The sequence below is a fragment of the Sus scrofa genome, chromosome 6 (assembly GCF_054392235.1).
Source record: "Sus scrofa isolate SSC_HxYL_T2T_F1_AM1 chromosome 6, Sscrofa_HxYL_maternal_Yorkshire_Landrace_v2.0, whole genome shotgun sequence".
NCBI lineage: Eukaryota > Metazoa > Chordata > Mammalia > Artiodactyla > Suidae > Sus > Sus scrofa.
Genome location: NC_139388.1, coordinates 83,006,891 through 83,021,767, shown reverse-complemented (window position 1 = coordinate 83,021,767; position 14,877 = coordinate 83,006,891). Strand labels below are relative to the sequence as shown.

The 14,877-nt window shown below is 51.5% G+C and overlaps 1 protein-coding gene across 9 annotated transcripts in view; it reads right to left on the bottom strand.

The window, feature by feature from the left end:
• The window catches only part of VWA5B1 (von Willebrand factor A domain containing 5B1), a 63,053-nt gene extending 49,569 nt beyond the window's left edge, over nucleotides 1–13,484 (bottom strand). For 5 of the 9 annotated variants that reach the window (XR_014807178.1, XM_084963141.1, XM_084963136.1 and 2 more), the window contains exon 1: nucleotides 4,771–4,924. The gene's annotated coding sequence lies outside the window, so the exon portion shown is untranslated. Of the gene's footprint in view, nucleotides 1–4,770; nucleotides 4,935–12,680; nucleotides 13,243–13,265 lie in introns of those variants that run through there. The other 4 variants (XM_084963138.1, XM_084963135.1, XM_021095476.2 and 1 more) reach the window with 3 other exon arrangements.
• Nucleotides 13,485–14,877: the final 1,393 nt, after the last annotated feature.

Below are 14,877 nucleotides of genomic sequence, written 5' to 3'. Positions count from 1 at the left end.
AATGAATGCCAGCAGTTTCCGAAGGACACTAGCCTATAGTGATCACCTAGATGCTGGGGAGAGAGTGGGGAACAAGGCAGATGTCATATAAATGAATGGGAGAGACAGCTGTTACATAAAGCTGGAAGCCCACAGATTCAAAACCTGACTCCTTGTCACCTCAATGGCTGCCTTCCTCTTGTTCCCCTACAATCTCTTTCCAGGGGGGCCATCAGAAAAATCCTTTGAAAACGTGGATCTAGTCGTATGGTGCTATAGTTCAAACCCCTGCCAGCTCCCCACATTCCTCCAGACCCCCTGATCTAGGCCCCATCCCGTTTCCTTTCTGATCTTCCCATTGGTGACTATGCAAGCTCTTCTCCTGCTGTAGAGCTTTTGCACTGGCTATTCCACTTCCAGAAGGCTTTTCCCCTCGCTACCCATGTGGCTCGCTTTCTCACTCCTTCCAAGTCTTTGCTCAGATGGTACCTTCTCAGGGAGGCCTATCCTTAATACTGCATTCACACTTGCAACCTGTTTTCCCATCTTCACTTTGAGTCCCTCATCTGCTGTTTTATTTTTCCCATAGCATTTGTTACTAACATACTCAATGTAAAGCATTAATCATGTTTATTGCTTATCATCTGTCTCCCTTCCACAAGGGCAAGGATTTGGGGCCCGTTTTTCTCACTGATACATCCCAAATGCCTCAAATCGTGCTTGCGCTATTAGTAGGTGGTGAATAAATATTGTTGGATGAATGAGTCAATTGACGTGTATAATCACAGCACAGAGCTGGCCATTTCTGGGTTTCCCATTTTTCCAGCTAAGGGAGAGAAGTCCTCTGGCCATCAGGCCCAGGGCATCGCATCAGGGAAGATGTTGGAGTGAAATTCATCATTTAGGTCTTGGTCCCAGTGTCTATGAGTCGGGGCTCTAGATACACCTTCCCCGCCAGCCCGGAAGTCCCACCCACCTTTGAAGAGAGCATCTGTCCATATGGGATGTTCTGTTCTTCTGTGCCCCGGAGCCAGCCCCGGCCATCTTCCTCCTCACCAAACCTCCCTGTGCCTTCTGCAACCACCACTAGATTCCGTGTTCTTGCCTGAGGACCTGCTTCCCCTCCTTCTAGGAGGGGCTGCTTATTCCTTCAACCCCTCGGGTTGGGAGGCTGATGTCATTTGGCTACACCCCACCCCCATCTTCAAGGTCCCAAACACATCCTCCTTTTAGCCAACACTTGGCCCCTGGCTCCTGGCTTTCCTGCTCCCCAAACCCTGTCATCATCCGGGATGAATTTAGCCTCCATGGGAACACTGCACCTGACTGCCCGAGCTTGTGTCACCCAAATCCAAAATCTCAGTCATCTTTGCTGTCCCTCCAGCTCAGCCTCCCATTTTCACTCATTCCTTGAACTTGAGATGCCATCCATGGTACCTCCATCTTCAAAACCTGAGTCACTCAGGCACTGAGATCGCTCTTAAAATTGCAACCTCTCCACGTTTCCTAGCTCTGTTTTCTTGTTTGTTTTTCCTGGGCAGTTATCACGATCTCATAGACTGTATATTCTGCTTGTATATCCTATTTAACATGTCCCCTAAACTCTCTAGATAGAGTATAAGCCCCACTGAGGGCAAGGATTTTTGTTTGTTTCTTTTTTTGGCATATGGAGTTCCCCAGGGCAGGGATCAGATCTGAGCCACAGCTGCGACCTAAGCTGCAGCTGCAGTAACCCTGGATCCTTTAACCCATTGTCCCGGGCCAGGATCAAACCTGCATCCTGGTGCTGCAGAGACGCCACCGATCCCGTTGTGCCAGAGTGGGAACAAGGATTTTATTTTAATTTGTTGGCCACTATATCTGCCACCCATAGAATAATACTGGGCTATAGTAGTGACTCAGTAAATATTTGTCGAATGATGAAACATCATTCCAAGTGCTTAGAGACTCTTACTACCCATGTACCATGGATGAAAACACCAAAGCTCAGAGAGGTGAGGTTAACTTAATCCAAGGCCACTCAGCCAGTAGATGATGGGGCTGGGACTTAACCCAAACAGAAGGACCATAGAGCCCATGTCCTTAACCATGAAGCTACACTGCCTCCTGCATTAAGCTTCTCCCCAGACCTTGACACTTCTGCCCAAATGCTCTCCCGAAATCTTTGCTCTCCATCCCCACTGCCACTACTTCATTGCTCTGTCCAGAAGCATCACTACCAGCTTCTACCTGTCCCTTGGCCTCCAGGCTGTTTCCCTTCTGATCTCCTCCGTCTCCCTGTATGAGCACACACACACACATACACACACACACGTGCACACATGTGTGCAAGCTTCCTTTCCCCTGAGCTTAATGGCTTCCCATTTGCTTTTGTCCAACAGGGCAGGTTAAACTCCTAGCATGACATTCAAGCCTCTTCCTCATCGGGTGCCCATCTCTGTCCAGTGTTGCCTCCTGCCATGTTCACTCTGCTCCAAACACATTGACCTTCTCACAATGCCCATCCTATGCTGGAGCCTGTAGTTGCCTTCTTCTCTGCCTTTCAAAGTCTTATTCACCACTCAAGACCTGGTTCCAATGTCACCTCTACCATGAAGCCTTCCCTGATATCCCAGCCCATCAGACAATACTCTCCTCAGGGCCTCCACAGCCTTTTGGCACTTGTCTGCCACATGGCACATCACAAAGCTCTGTAACAGCCCATCTGGAACGACTGGACTCCTCCCAGGGCTGTGAGCTCTGTAAGATCTGGGGAGGGTGGTGGTGCACCTCCTCCTTTGCCTGGGTCCCAGCTCCCTGCAAGGGCTCAGGGCGCAGGAGGGATTCTCAATGGAGGCATATACCAGGGTCTAGGGCTTTGCAATCATCGCTAAGGTCACACACACCCTCATGTTACAGGTGGGGAAACTGAGGGGGGACGCCTGGAAGGCAGGATCACCTAGCAGGTGTCAGGCTTGCTGAGAGAGGAAGCAGCCCTCTCCAAAGCCTTCCCTCCCCCCCGCTGCTTCCTGGTCCATACTGAGCACAGGAGAGGGTGAGGTAGGGAAGGAGGGAGAAAGGGAGGGAGGGATGGTGAGGAGGAGGGAGGACCGGGACCCTGGTGAACGAGGGCCATGAGCCTTGGGGACTCTGGACTCATCCTGCTCTGATGCCTCTCAAGGAGCAGCTGTGATCCTGACTGCACCGTGAACTCCACCGATCTCCATCCACTCTCCAGGCTCCAGAGAGGCTTCTGGGGAAGCCTATGGCCTGGGCCCCAGGTTGTCCTGGAACAGCCTGGGGTGCAGGGTTCCAAGCTGAGGACAGAGGCTGGGCTGACAGGTGCCTGCGGCATGCGCAGTGTGACTTGATTTAGATGCCACATGGGAAGGATGTCCAGGTGGGGAACAAGGAGAAGCATGCTGGGCCCACCTGTCCTAGGCTGTCCTTGCAGTGGTGGAGACCGCCTTCCTGAATAAGTGGTCTTGGGGTCAAGGAGCAGGGCCTCATGCCTCCCTTGCCAGGGGATATTTGCTTTTCAAAAAGAGATTGGAAACAGAGAAATCTGCTTGTGGGGTAGCAGCTTGGTCCCAGCATGCGGCTAGAGTCCCTGGATGGCCACTTCCTTGTAACCTTGGGCCAATTACTCAGCCAGGCTCTGCCATGTACATACTGTGTGACCTTGAGAAATTCCTTAACGTCTTTGTGCCTTAGGTTCCGCATCTGTAAAATGGGACCATAATGGTACCCACCTCCTAGGAAATTGGGAGCATAAAAGAGAGAATGCTTTGAGTTCCCCTTGTAGCTCAGTGGTAACAAACCCATTAAATATCCATGAGGATGCAGGTTCGATCCCTGACCTCACTCAGTGGGTCAAGGATCCAGCATTGCCATGAACTGTGGTGTAGGTTGCCAGTGTGGCTTGGATCCTGTGTTGCTGTGGCTGTAGCATAGACCTGCAGCTATAGCTCCAATTCGACCCTAGCCTGGGAACTTCCATATGCTGCAGATGTGGCCCTAAAAATACGAAAAAAGAAAGAGAGAGAGAAAGAATGCTTGTCCTGAGAGTGGGCAGTAAGCAGTTGTGTCCCAACGAGGCCGGGGGCTTCTGTCCTCTGCCCTCCTGGGTTGGGCTGACCCCTGAGCAAGACCGCCAAGCTGGGAAGGTCCTTGAGTCTCTGCCCAGGTGCCCGCCCCAGAAACTCCTGTGTTTGAGCAGGAAAGGGGCTGTGGGGTTTTGGAGAATTTTGTGCCCTAACTACGTTTTGACTTTGTTCATCTTCAGCCCACACCTTATCATGGAATGTTCCATTACAACCCCTCACCTTCTCCTCCTACCCCCATGTAGCCTGATGCGAACCCTGACACAGGTTACTTCAGCCACAAGCCCCTATAATACCTACTACCACCACCCCCAACCCCGGGAAGCCTGAGACTTCTCTCAGTGTTCCTGGCCATTTGCTGGTCAATAAACCTACTTGAAGCCTCAACGCTCCAGATCCCCTGACTCTATTTATTTCAGCTCCGAACCCCCAGCGCTTTCTCGCTCTAACACTCTGATTTGGCCCTTGGAGCTGAAATCTGCCCCATCTCCTTTTACTCTCAGGTCATTTTTTGTCTCAAAGGCAGCCTGGCTGGCTGCCTTCTTCCACCAGCCATTCTGGAGGCTTCTCCCCCTCACCCTGGTCAGACCTCCCCCAGCTGGTGTCCACAGAATCAGAGCTCCCCGGCTGAGTAGTTTCAGCTGGGCCTGGGTGAGAGGCAGAGGGTGAGTCCACCAAGCACCTCTGGCCTTGCCCCCTGCCCACTCACCTGGGGCCAGGGAGCCTCATCCTTTTCCCCATCGTGGATGCTTCTAGGGAGTCCATGCTTTCCTGCCCTCACTGGGAGCCTGTCTGCCAAGGAACCTCCCACCCACAGCCCAACACTGACACTCCCATCAAAGGTGGGCTCTCTGAATTGGATCGGATTGTCCCAAGCTTCTAGAATTCTGGGCTCTCGAATTCTGATCTCCTTCCTCTAAACCTCCCCACCTCAAGTTCAAATCCAGCCGACAGGGGTAAACAGATCCATGCCTCTGATTCTCCTCCCCCCGCTTTTTCACCCCATGCTCCAACCAGTTTTTCAGACCCCTGGCTATTCCTCCAAACAAACCTGACTTTTCCTGCTTCATGTCTCCTCTGATACTGCTGGTTCTGCCTGGGATGCCATCCCCACCCCAACCCCCTCCTCCAGAGGAGATCTGCCCATTCCTAAAGGCCCAACTCAAGGGCTATCACCTCCATGAAGGCTTCTCTGGGTCCTGTGCTGAAGAAGATGCCTCCCCATCCCCACCCCCACCCCCAGCACAACCTGCACCTGTCCCTTTAGCCATCTCGTTATCCGTGTGTGTTGTGAGTCCTTTCAACAAATGTGCCAGGCACTGTAGCATACAGGTGAACAGGCAGACAAGGACTCTGCCCCAGGCAAGGGCTCCACTCACCCCGGCTGGGGGGCTGTCAGCTCCTAGGACTCAAGGCAAGACCCCTCCCTCCTCAAAGTCTGGCTCCTCGTGGGGCTCAACAAGGAACTCAATGAATGAACAGCTCCATTTGTGCGTTAAATGAATGAGCAGGTCAATGAATGATGGAGATGGATGTATCAGCGGGGGGGAAGAGGCTTTGGCTGTGGGTTCATTTGAAGATTTGTAGAGGAAATCCCTCTCTTTCAGCCTAAAGCCTGTAGGATTCCATCCCAGAGACAGCTGCAGGCTCCCTTTGGGTGGGGAGCTGGGGGGACAAACAGGACAGAAAATGCACAGCTCAGTGCCTCTGCCACCCAAGGGACCTGGAGTGCCGCCAGGCCGGACATCCAGGACAGTCAGCCCTGTGCATGGCTGAGGTGCAAGCCGCCCACACCTCCTGAGGCTTCTGGCTAAGAAGCTGTGTCTGGACCCACTGAAGGAGGGAGAAAGAGGTACCGCCAGATTCAAAAACCCCAGGTCTTGAGGGTTGTCAGTAGGGCTACTGAGAAGAGTCTGCTGTATGACCTCAGGAGTGAGTAGTTTATTTATTTATTTTTTAAAATTTTCAGACATTTTCTTTGTAGGGCTGCACCTGCAGCATATTAGGCACTGTGCCCAGCCTGCAGTAACGGCTCCTCAAATCTGGATGGTGTGAATGACTCAGCTAGGGGGTCGGGGTTGAGCTGCATGAACAAAATAAGACAGACTTTTATTATTTTGTTTATTTTCTTTGTCTTTTTAGGGCTGCACCCATGGCATATGAAAGTTCCTGGGCTAGGGGTCGAATCAGAGCTGCAGCTGCTGGCCTACACCACAGCCACAGCAATGCCAGATCTGAACGGCATCTGCAACCTACACCACAGCTTGTGGCAGTGCTGCATCCTTCACCCACTGAGCGAGGCCAGGGATCAAACCCGCCTCCTCACGGAGACTATGTCAGGTTCTTAACCCACTGAGCCACGATGGGAACTCCAAGGCTGACTTTTAAAGTGAGTGGGCAGCTTTGGCTTGTGTGAGGAAAGATGGGCTGAAGGGCAAAGTTGGTCGGGGCCAGAACTCCCAACAGGCTTTGAAGAATCTCTTAGAAAGGGGATGGATAGTCTTAGAAAAGGCTTCAGAGTTCAAAGAACTGAAACAATAGAATTAAAAGCAGCGAGGAGGTTCTAGTCTCTGACCAACTCACCCTCTCAAGTCCACCACTGAGCCTTAAAAAAATGATAAAGAGCATCCATGCCTCATATGGAGTAGTTTATAATCCAAGCATGTTCACATCCAAGAATTCATTGCGGGGCGGGGGGGGGGAAATAAAGATTATTATACTCATTTGAAGGATCATGGGACTAAGGCTCAGAGGGGAAGTAGCACAACAGAACTGGAGCTCCTACGGCTGAGCTTTCTCTGTGCTATGGACTGAATGCCTCCCCCTTAAATTCATATTTTAAAGTGCTCATTCCCAAGGTGATGGTGCTGGGAGGTGAGGACCTTCGGGGTGACTAGATTTAGATGAGGTCATGAGGGTAGATGGGATTCTCCAAGAAGAGGAAGAAAGCAGTGCTCTCTTTCTCCATCCTGTGAGCACACAGCAAGAGGGTGCCCAGCTGTCTATAAACCAGGAAGAAGTTCCTTCCCAAGAACTTGACCCTATTGGTCCCCTGATCTTGGACTTCCAGCCTCCAGAACTATGAGAAGTAAATTGTTGTCACACAGTTTATGGCATTTTTGTTATAGCAGCACAAGCCAAAACCCAATTGAAACCAACCTGCTGCTTTGCTAAGCTGGATCTTGAGTGTGGCAGAAGGCAGCTCTGCTGGCCACCAGGTATTTGGATGTGCTAATCAGAGCTAGTGGCCAAGGTTGGGGGCTAAGAGTCTCAAAAGGATCCAACCCAAGATAACCTTTCTTTCCCCCCAATTGCCTGTGAACATCCTCCTAAAGGCTATGACACTCCCTCTCTTGGAGAAGCCAGGGTGCGATCTTCCCGCTACTGGGCAGATCTTACTGGTTCTCCTCCTCTGGGCACCTGGCAGGCTGCACGTCCCTGCCCCTGTGTGTCTTGCTTCAGCCAATGAACTGAGTGGAAGTGGAGGGAATCACTTCCAAGTGGAAGCTGCAAAATCCAGTGTGTAATTGGCCACGTCTTGTTCCCCACCATGGTGGTCACGGGACATTTGTCCACGAGGAGCCTCTATTATCCTGGACCTAAAAGTGACTGCATTCTGTAACAAGGTGCATGACCCCAGGCTATATGGCAGAAGCAAGAATGAAAACATTGCTGATTTTGAACTCCGATGTAACCTAATCTAACTTAGTGAGTTGAGCCCTGAGCAAATACGGTCCCAGGGACAGAAGCCACGCTATGGGGAAGGGAGTGAAAGGTGAGGGAAGGGAAGGGAGGCCAGCGAGTCCACCAGAATATAAGCCATGAAGGCAGAGATTTTGTAGACAGCTGTTTCAGTGCCTAGAAAAATGTCTGGCAATCGACAGGTGCTCATTAAATGTTGACTAAATGAGGGAATGCCCTAAGGTGAGGCTGGCAATGCAGAAGCAAGAGACTTGAAAAGCAAAGTATATGGCTCTTAAAGGGATAGTCATTCACTCACTCATTCACTCATTTATAATTTTACAGATATTAAATGCCAGTCATATAAGGTCTCCATATTTCTCCAATAATTGGGCCAGGAAGAGGCCAAGTAATCCACTTAAGATAAGGGACCAAAATTTCATACGGTGGAAATGGTGAGTGAAAAAAATTTCAACTGGGATTTTACTTTGAGAAATGAAACTAAAAATATGAAAACAAGCTCTTGCATTACCAAAATAAGATTGTAAGTATAACCACATGCTAAAATTATCAATGAACAGAGAACAAATCAAGTATTGATTGGGTTTAGGGTGGTCGTTTTTTTGGAACTAATATATGTTAGCCTCCAAATATCATTTGAGATCACTGATATGTGGAGTCTAATTAAAATGATACAAAAGAACTTATTCCCAAGACAGAAACAGACTCAACGATTTTGGAGCCAAACTTATGGTTACCAAAGGGGAAACGTTGTGGGGTGGGATGGATTGGGAGGCTGCAATTGGTGTATACACACTACCATACACAAAATCGATCGAGAACAAGGACCTTCTATGTAGCTTGAGGACATCTATTTAATACTCTGTGATGGCCTATATGGGGAAAGAATCTGGAAAAGAATGGATATACATGTATATGTAAGGCTGATTCGTTTTGTTGTCCAGCGGAAACGAACACAACATTGTAGGTCCCCTATGCGCCGATAAAATTTATTAATAAAAGATACCACAAACTAGTAAGAAAAATCATATGCTAGCATAATGGGACAATTTTCCATGTCATCCTTCACTGTCACAATGTCATGATTAAATTTCCTAGCCTGACTTCGCTGGGGCCACGTTCCTCCTCTTGTGTTGTTAGCTGGCTTACCTCTGCCGGGGACTCATTTGCCTGGGATTTTGTGTGGGATTAGAAGTGTCCTCCATCATCCCCTTTGATGGGCTTCATTAAAACCCACACCTTTCTCAGGACTGCAGTTCCACCCTGCAATCGGTTGGCCATCATATGGTCAACAACCAAAGAGAACATGATGGACACAGATTGGAGTGATGAGTAGGGACTGACGTTTGTGTTGAGCAAGGAGAGATGTTCATGGAGGGACTACTTTGTGAGTGGTGGGTTCATGAACATTTTTCTATTATGGCTTTGTTTTTAACCTTCAGCCTCACCTTTGTGGGGTCTCAGACCCCTGCATGGGGTCTGCATGAGCAAACCTGGTAGACCCATCCCCTGCCCTCCAGCTACTCTCATGTGTGGCCCCATTCAAGGCTGTACTGGGAGCGTCCACTCCAGCTGCCCACCCTGACCCTGTGTCTCTTACCATCTCCAGCATGGTACCCATGGAAGGAACCACTGTCCTGGGTCCAACAGTTTGATCCCTAGTGTAGTTGTAGAAAGAGAGAGAAGAGCTTTGTACTGAGGCCACCTGGGAACGTTCACAATATATCATCCAGCAAAAGGTTTTCTTTTTTTCTTTCTTTTTTTTCCTTTTTATGGCTGCTCCTGCAGCATATGGAAGTTCCCGGGCTAAGGGTCGAAACAGAGGTGCAGCTTCAAGCCTAAGCCACAGCTTGTGGCAACACCAGATCCTTAACCTACTGAGCAAGGCCAGGGATTGAACCTGCAACCTCATGGATACTAGTTGGTTTCCTTACCACCAAGCCACAATGGGAACTCCTTATCCTGTGTTCTTGAATAAGTGGAATATTTGTTTCCCAGACCTCCCCTCTCCCCAACTCCATGTCTTTGCTACGTGCTTCCCTCAATGCAGAGCACCACTGTGTCACCTGTGTGTTTCTAAACCTACTTACCCTCCCGGTCCTTTCAAGTTCCATCTCCTCCTTTAAGCCTTTCCTGGTTCCTTCATCTGGTGTGATTTTTTTTCCCTCCTCTGAGCCCCTAGGACGCAGCCTCACTCAGCCATATCTGGCAGAGATACTCACTATCCATGGAGTGGTCCTAACATCTCTTCTAAAGGATGACACAAGGCCATTCTCTTGTCCATTTCTCTGGGGATCACACACTCAGGAACTATCTGATGGACCTGCCAACTCTCTGATTTCATTTCTGGTGAAATGCTTTGCTATTTGCTATGTGACCTTACGCCAAACTCTTTGACCTCTCCAAGACTCGGTTTCATCATCTGTAAAATGGGGATGACATAAAATACCATGGAGAAGGTACCTGGTAAGGGACTGTCACAAGGCAGAGAGGATACTAGGTCCTGGTCCCTTCCCTCCAGCCACCCCTTCTCTGTTTCTTTTGTTGGCTCATCCCTCAGGGCCAGGACTAAAATGATGCAAGTGATGGGTCATTGGAGGCAGAACGTCCTCAAGGTCCAATCTCAAGCCTTTCTTCTCTGCTCTCTCCCAAACCACTTGACCCATGCCCTGCTCCAAGGTATGAACAGAGGACACCCAGCTCCTCTATCCAGCCTGGCCCTCACCTCTGGGCTTCAGATTCTTATAAGCCTCCTCAGCATTCTCTTCACGGCTAGCTAGAAGAGATCTCAAATCTAAGAGCTCTTGTCACAGGTGCTGCTTTGTATCATCTTGGGTCATTAATTAATATTGGTTTCTCCACTTGAGATTGCAATGCCCAACACAGCGCCTGGTGTAAAGTGGGCATCCAGTGATGAGTGATTTCATTCCGTTCCCTCTTTCCATCCTAGGCTGTTCTGTTCATTCCACTTGACTTGCTACCAGTCCCCCCAAAATCTCCTGCCCTTCCCAACCTTGCCTGTACTTATACCTCCAGCCATGTAGGAAACTCCTCTACTCTTCTTTATCCACCCAGATAGCCACCTCCTTCCATTGCTTCCTCCAGGTTCCCACGGCAACATCACCTCCTCCAGGAAGCCTTCTCATCCCCACACCAAACACCCCTAATGCCAGCCCCTTCTCCCAGAGGGTTTCATGGGTCAGCCATTCTGCCAGCCTGGTAACCCCAGGGAGCACAGGTTAGGGAAAGGTTCCTGCTGGATCTTCATGAGGCGATGTCCAGTGGGTACATGCTCTTAAAGGGGTTTAATGAGGTGAAAAGATGTGCTCACCCCTGGTGACTTGGAGCCATATTTTGTCCAACGATAACAATGGGCTGTCCCAATGCCCCAAGAGAAGTCTGTGACTTATTTATGGTGACCCTCTGCTTGGCATGGCCTGAGCTCCTTCCCAGTCTGGCTGGACTGGAAATGCCCATGAGATCACAAGAAACCTAAGTCAGCTCTCTTAGTTGGAGGGAGTCAACCGAGAGGTGATAAGAGATACCCACTCCCCCAGCAGAAAGGAGAATTTGAACCTGAGCAGAAGCCCAAGGCCAGGGTCCTGGAGGAATAGCCGACCTGGAACCTCTGGGTGCCCCTTCCACTGTCCCCATTAGCTCAGGGCTGTCCTTTTCCCCCATGGACCATAATCAGCACCATATGTCTGGTAAGGGGAAACCAGCCAGTGAGCACAGGAGCTGTGAGGGAAACTGGGAGGGACAGAAACGCGACTCTTCCCTCTGGGCCCAGGACCACTTTACTAGCGGCCCCTCCACCAGGCAGCAAACTGATGGCCAATGGCTGGAGTTTTATCTGGCCCAGATTTGGGGCTGGTCCCCCATAGACTCTGAGTCACCGAAGGCTGGGGAAGACGCTCAGCACCCCAGCCTCCCCCAGCCCAGGGTCCTTGGCCCAGCTCATGTCAGAAGATGAGTGGGATCTGCAGGGCACCCTCAGGGCACAGTGCCCACCTCCTCTTGGGCCCTGGGTCATCACCTGGAGTTGGGGCTGAACTGGAAACAGTAGAAGCACTGTCCCTGGGGGGCAAGACTAACCAGGGCTGGGTGACCAAGTACTTACTGCAGGCAGGCCTCGGCGATCCTAGCTACAACCTCTGAGTCAAGTTCAACCCACAACTACCTGCATGTGAACATGCACGCCCCACACTCTTCAGTCCCTGCACACCAGCAGACACAGGGCATCCCATGTGTGTATCCAAAACACGTCAGCACATTTACATATGCACCACGCCCCCCCCCTTACCAACACAGGGGGCTCACTCCCTACACTTCACACCTTCCAGTGTCACATGGTGCCCCTTAGCGCACATTCCCCCCACCCCCATGACCCTATTCCCATGTGCTTGGACCCCAACTCCCCATTTCCAGCTAACCAAGGGAGCCTCCGTGCCCTCTGGCCTCCTCCCTGAGCAGTGCCCTCTGAGCTCTGCCCAGATCCCTGAGTCAGGAGAACCCAGGGAACAGGCTTCTATGCCTGCAGAGGGGAGGGGGGGGTGTGCTGCCTCCCCTTAAGTCTTCAAAAAGAGAGAAAGGAAGAAAGGAAGTAACAAGAGAGACAGGAATGTGTCGGCAGCAGCAGCTCATGGAGAGAAGATGGGGAGGGGGAAGCTTCTGGCCCCCACTCCCCAGGCCCCACCAAGCCTCCATCAGCGCTGCGGGGCAGGCAGGGCAGAGGGAGCATCAGGCTGGGACTGTTGGCGCTGCTGTGGGAGCTGTTATGACGGGACTTCCAGCGGGGGCTTGAGTGTCAGCAGACGCCACTGCTGCGAACAGGTGCCAGGTCCTCCCCTTCCTCCCCTCGCTTCCCCACCTTCCACCCGGCCCAAGGACCCCATCTCCCCCTGGAGCCCCGCTTACCTGGTGGAAACCCTGGGCGCGGGGCTCTGAGAAGGGCACCCTCTCAGCTGGCGACTGGCTTTGAGGACAGTCACATGCCTGCCCGGCACCCGGAGGGCAGCGGGCGGGAGCTCGGCAGCCAGGGAAAGACAGCCCACAGAGCTCCTGATGGCCAGGGGGCCCCAGAGGACAGACGAGAGACTCTGGGGGTCAGGGAGATGGTGGAACAGGTGTCAAGGATGATGAGGGAGGGAGGAGTGGCCGGGGGGCGGGGGAGGAGAGTCAGAGGAGAGAGAGACGCATGGGGAGAGGGAGATGCAGAGACACTAGAAAAAAAGAACTAGACACAGAGAGCTCCAGAAAGAGGGAGAGAGAGGGGAGGGTGGAGGGAGGGAGGGGGGAGAGGGAGAGAGAGATGTGAGGAGCAACATGTGGCAGTGAGATCGAGCATCCTGAGCCCTGTGTTCAGCGGATCCCCCCACCGCCCCGACGAGTGCAAGCACACAATGTACACACGGACGATGTACGCACACACGCTCACACACACACCCAGGACTGCACGGATGAAGAGGGCTTCAGCCTCACACCAGCTGGACTAACCCTTACCTTGTCCCAGAAGCAACACGTGTCCAGGCAAACACTCCCTTTGTCCGCAGTCCTGGCAGATGCCTCCCTACACCCAGAGCTGCTGGAGGGGGCGCCCAAGGCAGGGCTCCAGGGCCAGGCCCAGCACCTGGGGGCCCCTGGCAGCTGGCTTGATCAATGCCCCCCACATTGCGATGGCTGTTTAGGTGGCCTGCGGGAAGCAGAGCCATTTGTTTTGTCAGATCGTAACCATGACAATCACCCTGCTGGAGCTGCCCCCCTCCCCCCTCCCTCCCCCTTTCTTCGGAGCACAGGAGGCCACTTAGCAGCCTCTGCTAATTCCTGCCAGGGCTGAGGGAGAGGGCCTGGATGGCCAGGACAGGCCTCTGGGTAGCCCCTCCCCAGAGAACGAGACTGCCTCCAAGGGAGTCAGCACTAGACAGGGCCTGCCTGGGCCCTGGGGCCCCGCTGCCTGAGACCAGATCCAAGCTGGCCTCTTCTACATTTCCTTGCACCCCAGCAAGTCCATTTTAGGCCCAAGTGATATAAGCTGTCAGTCCACCCCTCTGTGGTCATGATGCAGCCAGCCAAGAGAATGCCTTTGGTTACCATGGTGGCCACAGGCACATCATCTGCCAAGAGCTTTGCCATGCCTGTCCAGCCTTAGAGTTCTGAGCCATTACCTGCTGTCCATGGTCACACCAAAGCCCCAAGGGAAATTTCTAGGCTTTTCGATGAGCTCTAGGAGGCATCAGACTGGAGACCTGGGACCTTAGTACAAAGTTGGATGATCCAGGGTTGGAAGCTTATCGTGATTAAGGGCAAGCAGATTTGGAAAACAAGAGTTCTGCCAGGTGAGACTGAAACCTAACTTTGGGGTCTGGAGTTGAAGGAGCCACAGCTCAGAAAGTGGATACCCCTGAAGTCCAGGGTAGAGCTAGCAATTCACACACCTACGCTTCTCGTTTCTTCCTTATAAACACCTAGGGACAAGGGCGTTATCCCAATTTTATAGAGAAACTGTGGATCAGAGAGATGAAGTGTTTTACTCAAGGCCACAGAGCTAAGAGGTGATAGAGTAGGGATTCCAACTCCTGATGGTCAGATTTCAGTGCCTGAGAACTTTCCATTATACCCCATCAGCCTTTTATAGTCATCAGTGTGTGCCAGGCACTTGCAAGCAAGTCCTGGAAGAGATGCATGCTCACTTGTTCTATACCAAATGCTGGGAGGTAGACGCTATGCTCCTCATTTCAAAAATGAGTGTAGAGGATTTCCCATTGTGGTGCAATGCAAACAAATCCAACTAGTATGCATGAGGATGCAGGTTCGATCCTTGCCTTCACTCAGTGGGTCAGGGATCCAGTGTTGCTGTGAGCTGGATGGCAGATGTGGCTTGGATCCAGTGTTGCTATGGTGTAGGCGTAAGCCAGTAGCTGCAGCTCAGATTTGACCCCTAGCCTGGGAACTTCCATATGCCATGGGTGTGGCCATAAAAAGCAAACAAAACAAAACAAAACAAAACAAAACAAAAAAACCAACAGCTCTGAGAGGTGAAGCAATTTGCCCAAGGTCACACAGAAGAGCCAAATTTCAAGGCCAAGTCTGACTCCACTCTGCCTATTTCACCAGA